Raw genomic sequence first — 18,978 nt, 5'->3', positions numbered from 1 at the left:
ATCTTCAAACTCCCAGCTTTGAATGAGGTGCGGTTGGTGAGCTAACGCTCGTTAGCAGCAATGGTCACGCAATCCAAATCGAAGAACAAACGCGCTTCGCAACAAACGAAAAAAAAACTGCACAAATCAAACGGCACGAGACGGTGCCATGGGGTGCACACAAAACACAAAGAGTGGGTAAGATAAAGAGCCGCTGCATAGCAAGATCACAACCATTCATTGTTATTCTCCATTTCTTCGACCATAAACGCTACAAACAGCAATGAGAAGAAAAACGATTTGATTTTCAAGCCTCCGCGCACGCGCAACATAATCCTCATTCTTTCCCCCCCCTGTTTAAAAGCAGAGGGAACGAAACCTGCCCGGTGGGGAGGTCAGCATAACTTGCATCATCATCAGGCCTTTATGGGGCGGCGGCACCGACTATAGCTACTTCCGCAATCCATATTTCCACCAACGATCTTCGCTCGTGGTGTGTCTTTTGTTTCATTTTTTTCTTCGCTTTCTTCGATTTCCGATTTCCCAGGAGACGCCTCCCGCAGAAGATAGAAGATGACCGACCGACTCCACCACCTTTACCAAACCCGTCCGAAAATGGATCTGCAAAACGAACGGTACGAGGAAGCTTGAACCTCCCATCCAACATCCCAAACGAAACCGATATTGCGACTGTTTGAGGTCGGAGGTTTGTGTTTTTTTTTTTTTTATTTTGGAGTTTGCTTACCAAAGAAAACAACCATCCCCGATCGCTTCCGATGTCGTAATTGCGAATGGACACCGGCGCTTGGAGGATGGCACAAGGGGAGTGGAATGATCAAGACGATCTTCATGTGTCAAAGGGGAGTGAAAAAAAATGGTCAGTATGGTACAAGCGGAGGTTTTACTTTCACCGCGTCGTTACAATCATCGGTCCATATTCGTCACCACCATAAAGCTTCCTTGTACGTAGGAGAAAAAAACCCCCCGATAAGGTCAATAAGGTAGCATTTGTGGAACAGTGATATTGCTGCGACATTGTTCTTCTCTTTTTTTTTCTAGTATTTTCTCCAACATCATGTAGTAGCGAGGAGAACACGAGGGGAAACTTCGAGCTGATCCATTTTTTATTTACTTCCAACATACTAACTGACATGTGTCATTCGAATCCACTCCAAATGAGATTAATGACAGCTGTCAAAAGGAATGTTTCTTGTTAAATGTTCCTATTCATTCGTGCATTTTGACACCTTCCGAGGTTTTGACATTCGAAAAAACGGTGCTCAGACGAAACTGGAATAGTGCCCTGTTCAGATCACCAAAGTCTTCATTGAAATCATTGTACAACTTACAGAGCTCGTCTTTCATGAATTCAACTTCTTCACGATTCTTGTTCAAACAATCTTCCTGAGTTCAAGTGAAATAAATGTGAGGATCAGAGGATCTCCTAACTTTCACGCATGGACTTTTGCACGAAACGTTTTGCACAAACCGAGCGAAATCGAAAGGAACGCGTCACATGCGTCGTCCACCATCCAATAAAACCATCATTTGTCTAATCAACAACCAACGATCAGACGGCTTGCTTTCGATCCTTTATGCCTCTTAAGCTCACGCATTCCACAAAAACTCTCATTTTTTTCTAAGGATCACCATCGTTTAATCGATCATACCGATCTCGCTTTGATCGAAGCGGCACGGTTCCTTGTCCCGCTATAAAACCAGCGCTCCCGCTCTTCTCAAGGGATTCAAACAACCATACCGATTGTTCGCATCCAACTTTTAACATTACACACACACACGCACATGGTTCTCGGTTGAGGCATTGCCGACCAAAAACTCGTACATCATCACCAAAAGCCCAACATGCCTCTCTCATACGTCGCTCGGTTGTGCGAAAAATGTATGTGCGCGAGCGCATAGATGGACGTAAAAGGCAACAAGTAGGAAGAAAAAATCACAAAACAATCGACCAATAAAGCGAAATTTATTCCTAATCACTCGTACCCCAATACCCGTCCACCAGGAGGCTCTCGAGTGCGGGAAAATCCACTCCCTCAAGCAACCCAAAGAGTGCTTTCCTTCACCAAAGACGCCGAAGGAGATGTCCAAGCGTATAGACATACGAATCGCGTATGCTTTGGAAAACAAGTTCCACCAAACGTATGCACCAACACACGCTGGAGGCAACCCCTAGGCAACCTGCTTCACCATGGTGGACCACACGGTACGACAGCATTATCGTTTAATCTGATTATCGACACGATTATCGATCACAAACAAAACAAAAACAGGAAAATAATTAAATTGCGCTGATGCAAGGGAAAGCATGTTGGACGCATTAGGTATAGGAGTATGTATCTGTATGCTTGTAAGCTTGGTAGTGAGTTTGATATTGAAATTGAAAAACAAAAAAGAGATATTGCATTATATGGGAGGCTTTGGATCAGTGGCACTCCTCGTATCAACTGTCATTTACTTTCTTTTTGACATCTGTCAAACTGGAGATATCTGTTGCATTACAAACCCCAACAAAAAACGGCGTGAACTATTAAACGAAAATGGCTAAACGAAACAAAACCCCCGCCACCGTGGAAAAAAGGAATGAAATAAGTAAATCCACCTATCGCATTACATTTGCGTCCCCAAAGTTGGGTCACGTCACTTTTATATCAACCCACACGCACACACGAACATGCCTCAACGTAATGCAGCCGAACCGGCCACTTGGTCAGCGGGCTCTGGTACGCTGTCAGTAACGACCTCGTTACGGTCACTGCATGATGATGATGGCCGGCGAGGTTGCTGCTGCTGATGATGATGATGATGATAAACAATTATAAACTTCGCGCCCATGTTGTTCATACACACACATGTATATGCGCGCTTTACGATCGATCAGCTTCCCTACGTAGCGTAACGAGCGCAATCCATTTGATCGATCGATCAGATGAATGGGTGGATAGTAGTAATGTTTATTCCTCCCCAACGCTGATAACACAGGGTTAGATGTGTGACAAACTAAGTTAAAGGCATCTAGGGGAAAAAAACGCCCCAAGGTGTATAAAACCCCTTCATATTTCCCTTGTTAGCAAAGCAAATTCAAATCGTTGCAATCGAATCTTTATTGCTGATCGTCACCCAAGATCAGCCCGATCTGTTCGGTTCGGTTGTAATTTCATACCGCGGGTTCGTTTGTCCATGCACACACACATACCCGCGTGCGTGTGAAAGGGAGAGTGATCGTATAAAAATAAATATTTACAATCGCATACTTCCTGAAGCGATAATGTAACGAAACGAGTAAAGCGCTGTTTGGGAGAAGCTCAAATCAAGCGTCAAAGGGCCGTAAAATCATCGACAAGAGATCGTTTTTTTTTTTTCGTTAGCTTTTTGCTTACTTTTCTCTAGGTCCCGTAATCCCGGTGCCGCAGCGACAACTTCCTATGAAACACGCAGAAGGTGATACAACTGGAAGCATAAATAATTTGTTTGATGATGGGAAAGGGATGGCCAATGTGTAATATTACCCTCGTACGTACGACACGCTGCAACTTAATCAATATTGATCTAAAGCGGGAGTGAACTCTGATGAGTGAAAGTCTGGGTTCGAAACGGAAAGTTTATACGGCTTTCCTTGCTTTCCTGCTGACAATGCACACTAATTCCTTAATCCTTTTTGGAGCTAATCCTGAACATCGTCGTCCACTTTCCGACACGGTTTAGAGTGAGGAAAACGACCAATAAAGCGATTCATATGGGTGGAGAGTTGACTTTACAGAGGGTTAAAGAGGACTTCCTTCTATCAATTGGAAGAAATAATCAAACAAAAAACTAGAAATGGACGAAACAAACTCAATCGTGATTTAATAAAACGTCTTTTCAACGTAAGAACCATCCTCCGAGAGATAAAGTTAGAACAAAACATGATCATTAACACATTATTGATGATGTGGTTCTATGATCTAATACTTCGACGTTCGGTCTAATACATGGAGAGCCCTGAAGCGAATGTGGAACGGCGCTCCGTACGCAAGAACTGGTTTTTGAGATGCGTGGTAAAAAGTAGCCGAGAGCCTTCGTCTAGACCTCGTAGTACACGATGAATAAAATAAAATAGACACTAATTAAGGCGAAGGTCGCATCTTAAAGCCTCCGGGCTTTGAGGATTTCTTCTTCAGAACTCAAAGTCTTAGAGGACAGACAATTCCAAGAAATGGGACATATTCTAAGGCAACTCTGGATTTGCAACGCTTTCAGAGGGATTTGTGTGACTGAGACATTTTGATACAATGTCTCAACTGTCTGAAGAGCTTAACCCATGACCCAGCGGCTTAGCGTCCTAATTATCAACAGAGTCAAATGATTTAATCAATAAATCATATTGCATGCATCCGTGAAACCTCATAAAGCAAATAAATAAATGTAACTCGGCCATATTGGTTATTCAAAACCTCGTGGTACATGGAATTTGCACAGGCCGTGCCTAAACTGATTCACCCTCTTCGTGGCAAAAGTACACATGAACACAGCACATTAAACGCACCACGGCCGAAACGGCGGACGGGGTCAACTTTTTCGCGTGTCTGTTTATTTTTCGATTCCTTTTTTTCTTCGCTGTGTACATAAGGTTATCAGGGTGGTGCGCCAAGTAGCGTACCATATGGCAGTGTTCGTTTCCCATTTTGGCCATGATAAGACGTTGAATTTATTAAACAAAAAATTGATAACAAAACGTGCACTACGACGTGTCACATACGCACCCAACGAAAGAGAAATAATGTTTCTACTGTCTGCTCAATTGACTGTTACGAATTTTTCAAAACTACTAAAACGAGCTATTAACATTCCTTCAACTAAGCCGTTGTGACACTAACCGACGGTGGACATATTTTAAAAGGACGAACATTAGCGTGACAGCCAAGTAAACATGATCCGAGTCGTCCATTACAAGCCTTCTCACATAACACACCCTTGTTTTCGGCATTCGACCCTGATCTATTTTCAATCCGAATGCGATTGCCAAACCGGACGCATCTGTAGGAAGAGGAATGTCTTACTGCTTCTTTCACACTCTTTGCGCTTCAACATCTTCCCTGCCATGAGCTCATCAATCACTTCGACACGCTCGGGTCAAACAGTGGACTTGAAATGGGATGATGTCAGCATAAAAGGCACCACCCATTCCGTCCTCCCAAAAAGTCCCACACATCACAACCGCCCTGTGACATTGCCGTTATCAAATATATAAAAAACCTAGAGAAACAGAGGGAGAGAGAGCGAACACAAAGAAAACAGCTACCGAACAACAGCCGGCCGGTTTTAACTGCATTTAACACACCAAAGTTGAAATTAAAAATTCGAAACTAACAAAAAAAAAACCACCCAACCCCCCGAGATTAAGTAATCGGTTGCAGATGGGTTAAATTTCGTTCGACTACATCATCCGGATCGGTTTGTCGGTCGAATGAGCTCACACCAAGCGATGTTTTGCTTGGGTTGTGTGTGTTTTTTTATTGACACTATTTGAATTATTTTTGTGCCGTTTTTTTCAGACCAAAAAAAAAAAATACTGCTTCCGCAGACCGTCTTTGGCAGCTGACGACATCGACTTCCCTCGTAACACATATTCCGCCCTAAACGCTACCTTCGGTCAATCTATTATATTACCCGGCGGGGAAATTAGTTTTTTCTCGCTCCAATTCGGATAGAAAAAGGCGCTAGAAACCGCCCTCCCGGTGAGCTTTCAATCAAAGCTGCAACCCCCCCACACACTCACATACCTGGGCCAGGGGTCGATTGTATGGCGGCATAAAGCGCGAAACGGAAATTTGTAATGAAATTGATTTCCACCAAACACGCGGTGTTGTTCGACGATCGCGTGCTTCTTCCTTTCGAGTCCCGCCACGTTTCACAGTTAGTTCAGTTCGCTCTGAACAACAGCGAAGCCCTCGTTTTATGCATCCCAAAACCCGTGGATCATAATCGCTGTATCGGTTCCGGCTGCCGTACAATTATTCGCCACCAACTCCAGCTAAAACCAGTCGCTGCCTCGAATCGAAAGTCGGGAAAGGATGAGCAAAAGGTCGCGCCATCGATTATGAGCGAGTTATAAGGGATGGGGGGATGAGCAAGAAGAAAACAAATCTACAAAATCTCTGCCAAACCTTCCAAAATAACATCACCCCAGCGCACTAATTACACACTGGAATTCCTTGCCAAATTTGAAGGCACCTCGCGCTATCCACACTAACGACACGGTGGCGACCGTTTGCAGTTCCTCGCCACAAAGTTTTCATGCTAAAGTTGTTGCTAAATTATAGTTTCCCCTTACCGAGGGGGGGCTAAACCAAGAAGAAGAAAATGAAGAAGCTCCTTTCAAAATTCCCACCCGTGGCAGCCCCACACAACCACAACAATGCCCCTGGCGCTAATTGAAGCCCAGGAAAAAAGCTATAATTTGCAAAACAGCTACAGCAAACGAGCCCTGGGTCGAGGATGAGCCAGATGACGAACAGTACGTCAATATCCGCGTCCGCTTAGTCGGGTCTCTTGAAGGTATTTATTTTTTCTTTTAAGGGGATTAAAAGCAAAAATTGATCAATCGATCGATACCGACCGGGGGGATGCCAATTTGATTAGCATCTCTGGAGCTATGATGTAAATAATTATGGCATTATTTTTTCGCACCCGCAGGAAATCGGACGAACGAGGAATTCTGGAGAAATCTATCAGAGGCATATTTGAAATTCCAAGCAACTATTTGTAGTATCCGGGTATTGAAAACCACCATTGTACCCTTTTGTGAACAGCCATTTAAAGGTATTAAACAATGGACCATTTCAAGGCAAGAGACGATTCCTTTAGATTCCGCAAAAAATGAACAAAGTTGTTATATAAATAAGTCTCATAAGCAACAACGGACTATTTAACCAAATTTTAATGTATTCACTTATAGTTTACAGTTGTACACAGCTATGCAAAATGGCCGCACAATCGTCGTAATTCTTTTAATAAAATTCACACCCACAAAGATATGCAAATTAGCTAAGCGTTACAACACATAAGGTGCATCTTGCTTATTTCTCAACTCTAAATGACTCATTAGCTTAACACCCAATGTACCTCCGACGAGTGCAATTCAATTTGAATGTACAGTGAGTAATTGTTGTACCATCATGTTGGGTTATTTATTAATGCTTCTCTATTATAAAATAAGCATTTAACACGTTCCACCCTTTTACGTCACCTATTTGGCGATAAATTAAAGCAAAGCACGTATCAGGAAATTAATTTCCTTCTACATTGCTAACACTTTTCAATTTCCAGCTGGCACTTTTAATCATGGCAAGGCACATTCCGAAAAATCGATTTCCGCTCATTATCCGATATACACACATGTGTGTGCATATGTAAACAAACCACAACACTAACGAACCGTTTCAATCTAGCACAAACAACACAAAACAACCCCCACCCGTAATGAGCAGTGGGCTAGTAGCATCGAGGCGGAGTAAAGACCCAGACCCAGTAGGCAAACTTCTTGCCTTCCCACCGCGATAAGTGTGACCTCTTTCCGATCGTTATTTTTAAAATAACAATCTTATGCAGATAAATAAATAATTCATTACGTTTCAAAACTGACCCAAACAGAAGTCGCTCTTCTCGGGGTGCTAAATGATGGGGGGTGGGTGGTGTCGTCGCATAAACACTTCCATTGACACTAAACGCACACGTTGGGAAATTTTGGCCAAAAAAAAAAATAAAGGATGGAAATGGAGGAAAACCAAACTGCGAGGCGTTCTGTTCTGTTCGAAATAAGTAAACAAACGGTCGGTTGTTTGAGATATATATCATCTCGAGTGGGTTGCGCGTTCCTGTTTACAACAGGTTGCCACTGCTTGACAGCAAGAAGAGAGGAAGTACGCATCCCAAACCAGCTGATTTCGAGATTGTGTACCGAATGCAGATGTTTTCTACGGCTAACATCAACCTAACACAAGGCGCATGCTCCATAACCATGAAAATCCAGCAAACCGGCCGGTGAAATCTCTTCCCACCGCGACGACACGCATACAATTAAACGACGCTTGTCGCAAGGATGTAATCTCTCGTCCTTTGCGGCCTTCAAAACAAACTCCGAACACCAATACAAAATCATTCATACTATCGTCTCCGGGATTGGTTTTATTTTCCTCGTGAGAAGCACATTTCAAACACAGCTGATTCACGCTAATAGTCGTGAGAAAATGTAAACTAACAAAAGAAAACAACAACAACAGGGGGAAAATGTACTTTTCTTTCTTACACTTTCCCTCCACCGGCCACACTAAACCAGGCCAATGGCTCACCGGATCTAACTTCATAAAGCATAAATGCGATGCTTCTCCATAAAGAAAACCAAATTTGTTACGTGCCTTCCCTAAAACATTTGGCAAAATAAAACCCACCCCTATTGCCAATTACGCCAACACATTTATTGCACTGCTCGTTTCCCGGTTTTGGTTTCGTCAAAAACGCTTCCAAAAAAATAAATGAAAACAGGCTGAAAACTGCCACCGGAACGTGCAAAATGTTGTGTACCGGCAAGCGCGTAAAGCTTCATTTGCTAAACGTTTGGGAAGTTAAATGTTGTTACTTGCACATTAATAAGCTATTATTCGTGTGAACGTAAGGGAAATTCAATCCAGTGCCTTCCCGCGTCGAAGCGAGCTCTTTCTATCGTGATCAAAACATTAATGAAATATTTTTAAAGGTCACTAGACCGTCTCGCCGTATGCTGGAAAGCTGCGTAAGCGTATTTACTTTGGTTAAGGCGAATGCTTTTTTTTGCTTCTGGTTTTGCGTTAAAACGCATCAATCGCCGCCGGGAGAAAGTGCTCCACGAACGTCCTTCAGGTGGAGATGGATCGATGGCGCGATGCGGTCGATCGGAATTGAGCCAGTACCACCGACCAGCCAACAAAAAAAAAAGAAACCCTTCCATCTCACCCTCATATTACCGGGCTATCATAATTCAATTTGCAGCCTTAGTTGGCCAATTTCCGACACCCGAAAAAGCATCTTCCCATATCGGAGCTGAAGCCTCCGAGTCTCATAATTGGCTGCCGAGCCCGCGTATCGGCTCGGCCCAGAAGACAACAGAAGACGCAAGCAAGCGCCATACCCCGAAGCATCCGAAAGTTTCCCTCCCTGTAGTAGCGCTTAATGGTGTGCTCGCATCCAGCGGCGTAGAGGAGTCTTAATCTTAACTTAATAAAGAGAAATGCATGTAGAAGAGTACGTGCAGCAGGGGGGTGTGTGTACATAAGAGTATGGTGTGAGTGGGTGGATACGCGGTGGAGGAAATTTCGATACATTCCAAACGGCGAGGGAGAAAAAAAAGAAACAACCCATCTATTGCAGCTGAAGCCCACCACCGAAGGCAACACATCTTTGGGTCATGGACGAAGCCAGGCCAAAAGCCCCCGGGGCCCTGCCTTTGCGCAAAAAAAAAAGGGTAACTTTTTCTCGGTCGTTAACGACGCGGAGGGTTTTTGGCAAATTCGGGGCCTATCACACTGTCCATTGGCCTCCGACGAATGAACTCTAGGGGCGAGAGCGCTTCCGACGCTTGGGACGCGGGGAAAAGAAAGCATCCGGTAATGTTGTATATCTGGCGGCCCAAATGGCACGGTCCGGGTGTAATTCAATGGCGAAATTCAACCCCAAATGTGAGATGATAAAGCGCGCGGAGGTTGTATTATGTCTTGGAATCGGCGCATTGAAGGTTAGGGTTGAATAGACTGGGGCCGGCAATTTTACCATCAAATCCGTTGCCCATCTTGTCGAGGAAGCGCGCACGGCACAATAATTTAAGGTTAGTTCTGAAAGCTGCGTTCCACGTGCGTATCGGACACGGTTGAAGGCGTCCCAGGCCCGGGCCCGGGTGGATGACGTCCAACATACGAAACAATAATCCAAACATCGGAGAATCGGCCGCGAGTAGGAAGGCCCCTGAGCACATTATGCGTAGCAAAAACATTCCAATGCACGGGGTTCCGTTCCGACGTGCCTCTCGAGCGGCCATGTAGTCTGTTAATATAAAAAAACACTCACAAACACACACAAACACTTCCAACTCGTCAAGTTGATCTTGTCGAGAAGGAACGTCTAAAGCAACAGAGAGTGACTTCGGCCGCCGTTTGTTTGCGATAGCTTTGATTCGTTCGTTTCCGTTTGAATTTTTCCCATTTTTTAAAACATACGACCATCATCACCGACCGGGGTGCAAGACAGCCTTCTACAAGAACCGATAAGCCGCAAAGAAATACTTGGGATGCGCGAAACAAAAAAAAAGGTGCTATGCGGACATTCAAGAACTCATGTGCTTCGAGCTATTCGTACACGTAACACACGTTTAATATTCCGCGTTCAGCACGTTCTTAAGATGTTGCCTTACCGCCGCCCGACGAAGGACAGCGAATGTCGCATGCTAAAAGCTAATGTTGCCAGCTGCCGACCTTTTGGAAAACTGGTTTTAACGCTCGACTGTCGGTTTTTGCATCCAGATGAGTCTATCTTCTTTCTCTGATACTTTTGTTAAAAATCCCGCCTTTTTAAAGGAACTATTTTATGGACAGAAAGCAAAGTCTCTCACTCATCCGAAAAATCGTATAATTCTAGAATTTATGCAATTTGAAACTTACTCAAACTTTGATTGAATGCTGGGAATTTCTGCATTCCAAATATGTTACGGATATTCATATAAGTCTCAAGAATTGTCGATTTAGAGTGATCTATTTAGAGTGACTTATTTAAAGTTTTATTTAGAAATATGTTTAATTTGATCGCCGAATTATTTGCTCGCTTGTTTGTAGCAAAACGAACAGCGATGCCATGCGTCAATCATCACTTATCAAACATAAAACAACTCCAGATAAGAAAAAGCAAACAAACACAGCCATACGCAGAAAGATAAAACCACAAATACTTTTCTTTAACTCAAACGGTAGTTTCGAAACGATTTTAACGATTTATTGTGCAGATTTTAATGGGAAGCGCTTAACATCGTTGGCTATTTTAATAAACCCCTCCGATGGTCTTAACGCTATCTCCCAAACAAGCATCTAACTTCCGTGTGCCAAAATGGTACCTTAAGCGAAAGACATTCATCAGTTTTTTTTGGGTGAAGTACCTTTCACAAGAAAACAGCAAATTTTAATGGGGGAATACAACAAAAAAAACCCAGGCGACGTCTTTAATTTGTTCCAATGGGAAAATAACGTTTAATTTGTCAGCAGCGTCATATTGCCGGCGTCTGCTGATGATCGGCATGATCATTGATCGATGGCGACGTCATCCGATATTTAAAGTTGCCGGAATTTGCCACAGGGGAAAGTAATGTTTTTTTTTTTTGCAAATGGTGAAATTATAAATAAAAAACAATAATTGTTCGAAGAAAATTGACAACATTTGCATTAATCAATTTTCCAATTTATTTCGCCCTGGAACGATGGGCCATGTTTGTCGATTTTTTCGCCTCCATTTTCTTCATCGTGGTTGAAAATGGAGAAAAACAAAGCGGTGAGCACATAGAAGTTTTTTGCATTCATTTGTTTGGTTTGGATTATTCAATGGAGGTGGAGCTGTGCTGGGGCCGACAGTAGGAAAATTACGACATTCATCATTACACTGCACAGGAGAAATGTCAACCATCTCCGCCTGCTGTGATTTCTGTGAACAGTCTGTCTCCTCCAGGGGGTGTTTTACAACCACCACCCTAGAACAAGTACGCCAACCTTCGAGACACCTTTTAAGGGCTGCAATTGTGCAAGTCTTACCATTTTCCGCATAGCGCACAAGACAAACACACTCAAACGCACTCACACCGGATGAAGTTGTTTGCTGGATTCTGGTTTTGGCTTTACGGTGCGGTCAAGCAGGTTCTTAATCGTTTGCCCATTTGCGCTTGCGAGGAGTGGGGGGGGCTCGATGCTTGACAGTTGCAAGTTAACAAACCAATCTAATCTACTGCCAAAGATCCAAGTAACGCAAAGGTGCATGGAAATTATAATGCACGGCCGTCTCTCACCTCGTTTGTGCAAGTGTTGGTAGACGAGACCTAGAAAATACGCATACTCCGATGTTTGGTTGCTAAATATCGCGACTTCCAGCACCGGAGCATAAAACACGCACCGAGCATAACTGAAGAAAGAAACAAGTATCAAAGCGGACGGTGGAAAATAGCGCCATTGGAGACGTACACTACTACACACACACGAGCACGCTCGCAGAGAGCAGCGGGCGGGCAATAAGAGTGCCAATAACAAACATCAGAAGAGACATTATGCAATTTGTCTGGCCTGAGCCTGCAATTTGTGCGTGTCCAAAGTCTGCGACACGAACGACACACGGATTGCAGCAAGCCGCGAAATGCGAAAGAGTGCAGTCGATCCACTCGCACCGCATCGCGGTGTCTACCATCTTAACGGATGGACGACCGGATGTGGTTTTAGGGGAGTGCAAGCATCATCAGCATGAGTCAGGTGCATCAGACGAAGTCCAAGAAAGGAACGATGCTTTTTTCCACCTCGCACTCACAGCAACCAAATCCCCGTGCCCCTTATTGGTGCGTTGGCTTTAATATTCTTGCCCCTGTTTGCTGCTCACACAATCGCCATGCCGCTTTTGGTGCGTGTTCCTGCGCGGACTTCACGCACACTTTTAAACCACTCAACAGCAGCAGCAGCAGCGGACAAGAATCAACCGCAAGGTTATGGTTCCTCTCATTCGGCGTCATCGTCGCCCATTGGGATTACACTCGGTTCTGCAATAATAACTACATTCGCTGGCGGTGTATATTGGTGATGCATATTTACATTCAATTGCAGCTGCTGTTGTTGTTGCGTTGTTATGCTTCTGTTGCTTCTCGCTTGCAGCTTCCGGCGTCGCCAACGAATCCTGTTTTCCGCTTTTCTTACATTAACTTTTGCTTCTTAGTTGTACACATACACACATACACACACTCATGCACGCGCAATCCGCAATTAATCAAACAAAACCGCCACACACAAAATTGCCTCCAAAAAGGCCACAAAAAAGAACGATGGTAGACTGCTAAAATTATGCTTATTCGTTATGTATTTTGCAACACTGCACACAGGCTCTTTACACACGGCACAAATGCAATGCTAGAACTTCACCACACTTCTGCACCGCTCGAAATTAATCAGAATGTGAGCAATTCTTCATTCGTACTCCTTTCACCACAGCACCGTTGGAGGCACTTGTTCACGGACACTTCACTTCCAACCCACTCCCGCACGCACTTTTCACTGCACGTCCAAAATTCTGTAAGTTTTTCTTTTGGTTTTTTGTGCTATTCTGTACCCGAAGGGATGGCGGAAAACGCGACACATACGTCCGACCGCGACAACGTTTTGAAACACAATACGTCAAGCTGCAAATGTCAAAACGTATATACCACGTGAAATTTAACGAAAGGTTAACGTCAAAAGCCTGTTTTTAACGAAACCAGGCTGTCAAACTCCGGTTTCGCACACCCAAGGAGCGAAATAGCTGCATGAGGAGCACCCAAAGAGACAAATGCAGCTGAGAGAGTGGAGCGCCACCTACATCTCAATGTTGGTACTGTCAAATAGGAGAGTTTTGAATTTTAATCATGATATTTTCGATAAAAATTATTTTATAGAAGTGCATCATCTACCTAACTAACTACTAATTAACTAAATTCAATTTTACCTTGTGACTATTAATGCTTTATAGTGCGAAAGTATAAGTAACATGTAGCAGTAGTAACAATTGAAAGGTTGAACTTCCACAACAAATTCAAGGTAGATTTTATAATATTACTAGCTCAACGAAAACGGCTTATAGAGATAAATTAATTGTGAATTTAAAAAAGTTAGTTACTTGATAAAATAGCCTAGAAGGTAGATTCACTCCCTTGTCATTGTGGGCATAAAAGGATGGCTTCAGCATCATCTAGCGATTTAAATGTTCTTCAGTTTTTAAAAACAAAAACTATAAACGTGCTCTCTTCTCTTTTACTCAACATTCGACATACCTACAGTATGATGCAGCATAAAAAGCAGGAGAATGAACGACAGGGATGGGAATAGATTCTCAGAGAGAGCGACTGAGTTGATCGGTTCTGTGCGATGTGCAACGCAGTGGTACTGGTAGCTGCGGTGTAAAAATTGCTCCCTGAGACACACCACACAGAGCAGCGGTTCAATTTTATTTTACGCGTCGAACGAGACGGTTGGGTGCGTACTCCACGGTTGTTGATGAGAGCGCGCCACAAAAACACTTTTCGAGTGCGTATTATTGTGTAAAAATTGGTGAAAATTATTTCATTTTCTTTGCCTAGCATTTAAGGGGTTTTTTTAAAGAATGCTTTAGTGTAGTGTGAAGCTATGTAAAACCAATAAAATACCGAGTGCGTACATTTCGTTGTGCTGTGAATGGAGTGATTGCTGTTTACAGCTTACAGATGGTGGCAAAGTGTATTTTAGTATATGGACTTCCACAAAAAGAATAACCAGAACCGGTTTTTGTGATTTTTCGCCGGGGATTCTGAGTTCACGTTCCGACAGAGGTCCCAACATTAATCCCCAAAAGTGCTCCACCACGCAATCATCCATTTTAAACTCACTACCGAAACAGTTTCGTGCGGACGTTTACAAGACAAAAGAACCCGAAAAACAACAAACCATGTGCGTGAAATAGAGCAGTGAAAGGAATAATGAAAGCGATGAACAAGTGTCTCCTGCGTACACTTAGTGTCATGCGTGCGAATAGAAACAATAAACAAGTGAGCAAAAAAAGCACTCCTTTCTATGGAGGCATTAATATAAAACCGCTCCAGTGCAAAAAAAGAGTGTCCGGAAAAAAAGCGCAACAATTTCACAACTTTATCACAATTCACGGTATGCTTTTAGCATAACAAAGAAGAAGAGCAAGAAGCAGCAAACATATTCATTCTTCTCGTTTCGGTGCGCTTTGCGAAAGTTCAAGTTCAGCCCATCCACTCTCGGACGCTTCGTGTCTCTGTATGTGCGGAAAGAGTGCGCGCGTGTGTGTGCTCCGTTTTGCGTGTGTTTGCGCAGACACGAGACGACAAAAAGGCCAATGAGAAAAATAAAGGTAGCAAAAAATAGAAAGCTTGTCGCGGGTTTGCACTTGAAAAGAAAGCGCAGTCTACCGGATCGTACGCAAATGATGACACACAATAATACTGTTGTGAGTGCGTATGTGTGTGTGTGAGTGTGTTTACACAACAAAGCTAATTGCAGCAAATGCCCGAAAAGGCTGCATAATGCCAGAGAGGGAACCAAAAGTTGCATCAGAATGTCCTTTCAGGCTTTCCTTTCCTTTGTTTCCGTGTGCGTTGCGTTACATTAAGAACCCTGTGTGTAAGAACCCTGCAAACATCCCTTCCCACTACGCCTACTACGTGGGGCTTGTGATCAGGCTGCTTTAAACTTTTGCCAACATGTCTCCCCGTCCACAAGAAACCATCACACAACGGAAAGAAAGTGGATCCCGAAAATGGAGGAAGAAAAAAGGGGATGAAACATAAAGAAGCCACCCAAGAAAAGAAAACAGCAAAGCTCCATTTCGCGAAAAGAACCTCAACTTAGTGGTGTGTTTGTGGGGTAGTGAACGGTCCGTCCGGACACGTTTCCGCAAGGTGGTATGCGTGCCTACCACTATAACGGAAACGCAAAAGGGGTGGGAAAACGGTGGCCGGGTGGGTGGGCTTTTGTCCAACGGGTTCTTGTGCGCGGCCAAACGACGGCGCGACCAACGCTTTTCCACGAAAAAGGGGTGTAAGAGAAGCAGGCACAGCAGCAGTAACAACAAGAAAAATAATAACAAGACCGAGAAGCAAAACCAAGAAGCAAAGGAAGATGAAAGGAGAGTAGGAAAAGGAAAGAATAACACACATCATCATCTACCTGTGCTGGTGGTTAGATGAACAAAGCGCGGTATAAGGGGTAGGGGGTGAGTTTTTGTTACCTGTCCGCCGAGAGAGCGCTCCACACACGCACACACCGACGAAGATGACACACCGCACAAGTGCGTTCACGTGTGTGTGTGTATGTATGTGGATGGTACAGCGAGTGGGTTGCGGATGTGGTAGTGTGCTTTTTTAATGTCAATAAACTCTGCGCCTGCTGCTGGTTTGAATGAAGAGACGAAGAAGCGCCCCAAAACGGAAAAGCCAAACCGTGGAAAAAATGGGTGGATTGATGTGAATGCGTGTGTATGTATATGTGTGTGTGTGTGTGTGCAAGTTCATTTTTCTCCGTTTCTCTCAATTTGGTTGAGTGTGGTTTAACGATGGAGCCTGGTTTTTCTGTTGTTTTGTTCGTGTACGGGTTGTGTACGAATGTGCAGGACGCGTTTGTGTTTGATTGCAAGTGCAGGAATTGTGATGAATTTACGATTTAGAATTACATTTTTAAATTTTTTTTATTGTGCTTTAGTTACAAGTTTTACATTCATTTCACCTTTCCCTACCCAGCTCGTAGGTGTAATCGGAGTTTAGGGCGCGCATATACAAACACACACGTTCACCTGATGCACAACACATGAGTACTAGATTTGATTCGCGACTAGACGACGACACAGTGCAAGCAAGGATTAGTGGTGTTGGTGGTGGCAAAGGATTAAATCGTTCGTGGCAACAAGAGCGATGTCGTTGCCGCCGGTCGCGTGTTTGTTTATGAAAGGTGAGTTAACATTGCATAAAAGTAAAAAGCATTATATATGAACAGTTTGATATAAAAAACCGATACGATTATCAGATAGTAAATTAGCTTAACTCGGTTTAAAGTGATTTCTATTGCAAGGACTTCTCAGTAATGGTATTTGTTTTCTGGTACTCATTGGAAGTCACCTCTGGAAGGTTAATTCCTTGTTTTACTGCACGAACTAGTTATGGGAAAAACAACTCACTAACGAGAATTAAATCTGATGGTTAACTAAAAAGAGTTAACTATATTGGTAGCGGCCCTGGTCTTTACAGGACAGGACCGGTCCAAAATCCCATCCGGATCAATCGTCCATACGCAGGACTGACCTGCTGGTATCCCGCTACGGGTAAATAAAGTCAAAGAAAGCCAGAAATGCCAGGCCTCTTGAACAAGAACCTCAAGTTCTGCCGATAAAGAAGAAGAACTCCTTAACTGACTCTTTGGTACTTTCAGTGAGTGAGTTATAAATCTGTTGAGTGAGTGATCACTCCTTTTCGATGTGGAACTACCACACCTCTGTCTCTCTCCAATCAGACGACCTAAAACGACTTGACGGATTGGTTTGTCCGGTATCATTCTAATGACATGACCAACCCACCAACCCCTATTGAGTCTAATTCGCTGTACAATAGTCCAGCTTTAATTATCTCTATTATCCTAAATCAATTGCTTTTCCATAAAGTTCTCATCATCATCATCATCATCAAAGTAAAAAACATTAACATCTCAATTATTTAATGATTGTAATTAAGTTGAAACCATATTCAATTTTGACGGACAATCTGTTTCTCAAACACCCAAACGGTATCGTACCAAACCGAATCCAAACTTAGTCAGCTTTGGTAGTTACTGACGTGTCGTCCCTCAACCCTCTCAGGACTGTAAGCCGAGTTCGAGTAATCTGTATTTATTTAACAAACTTCAAGGTCACCCTCAAGGGTGATTATTCGCCCGACCGTACTGCCTATGAAGCTCCGGTTACGTATGCAAATTCCACCCGGTTTTTTATAAAAATTCACGACTCATTCCATCCAGCTCGGGCACAAATGGAAGTATCGGAATTGAAAGGCCCGAACAGAACCGAAATGGTGATCTGCATAAAAATTGCATATTGTGCATATCGGACGTCTTCCCACGCTTGGCGAGAGCTATCTTTGCGAACCAGGACGACCAGTTTCCTGTCCCTGTGTTTACCCGTGCAACAAACAACCCAATGTGATGTGTCTGTTTTATCCGGTCCCCTTTGTGTGAAGTGTTGCTCCTTGTTTTTTTTTTTATTAAACCCATGAATCGGAGTCCGTTAAATCGACCTGTTTCACATTGAAAACGGTTGATGGGGGGGGGGGGGGGGGGGGGGGGGGCGGGGGGTGCTCAGATGAGGGGTGGAAGGAGAGTAAAATCGTTTAAGAAAGAGAAGAAAAAACAACACCAAACACACGAATCGGGCACAATCCATTGAATAAAATTCATCCCCCTTTTTTGCTGATGATGTTTATTTTGCCACCACCGGTCTCGGTTTGACCTTGGCGAATGGGATCGGTGTCCTTGATGAGGTTGCGTGTGTCCGTGTGTGGGTATGTGTTTGCGTTGTACCGTCTGCCGCATTCAAATGCGCGATCGTGTAGCGAACAAAACGCACACACACACCCTTTGCAACGTGATCGAATCTGTCTGGCCGTATACGCACCCCCGCTCCGGAATGTGACAGGAACAGAAGGAAACGATCGTGTCAAGTTGTACGAAACAAACAAGAAGGGAAATAAACACACACGAAGAGGGGCGGTGGTAACAGCGAGGGTGATCGTTTCCGTCAACCAAATAAAGATGTCCTCCTGGTGTGTTTAGGGGCAAGTAGCAAGATCGAAAACAAAACCCCCCCCCCTTCTTAAACCACCTGATGAATAGAGGATCCTACGCGCTTGCTATATTCGGAACAGACGTGCATACACACACACACACACCCACAAACGCCTACGTACACACAATTACAACAAAATTATCATCTTCAAAAAAGCAGCCAACAAAAAAAATTAGTTCTAATGGTACGTGTTTGGACCGGTTTGCTAAAACAACAAAAAAAAAAAAACGCACAACCCGTCTGCAAACGACTTCAAACGATCGCTTCTATTTCGGTGTGTTGTGCTGTCGTCTAAACGCCGCTTTAGTGTTGCCCATCTCATCCTGAGCTGTTCAGTTTCGGGGTTGTTCTTTTTTTTTGTTGTTGGTGTTTTCGTGT

The 18,978-nt window shown here is 43.7% G+C and overlaps 1 protein-coding gene across 1 annotated transcript in view; it reads right to left on the bottom strand.

The window, feature by feature from the left end:
* Window positions 1-13,177, bottom strand: part of LOC128304666 (klarsicht protein) — a 184,381-nt gene extending 171,204 nt beyond the window's left edge. The window contains exon 1 of the mRNA XM_053041874.1: window positions 12,837-13,177. The gene's annotated coding sequence lies outside the window, so the exon portion shown is untranslated. The remainder of the gene's footprint in view (window positions 1-12,836) is intronic.
* Window positions 13,178-18,978: the final 5,801 nt, after the last annotated feature.

Source organism: Anopheles moucheti, chromosome 3, assembly GCF_943734755.1.
Source record: "Anopheles moucheti chromosome 3, idAnoMoucSN_F20_07, whole genome shotgun sequence".
In the NCBI taxonomy this organism is placed as follows: Eukaryota; Metazoa; Arthropoda; class Insecta; order Diptera; family Culicidae; genus Anopheles; species Anopheles moucheti.
Note: the sequence above shows the minus strand (reverse complement) of the source record. Positions and strands in the feature narration are given on the sequence as shown.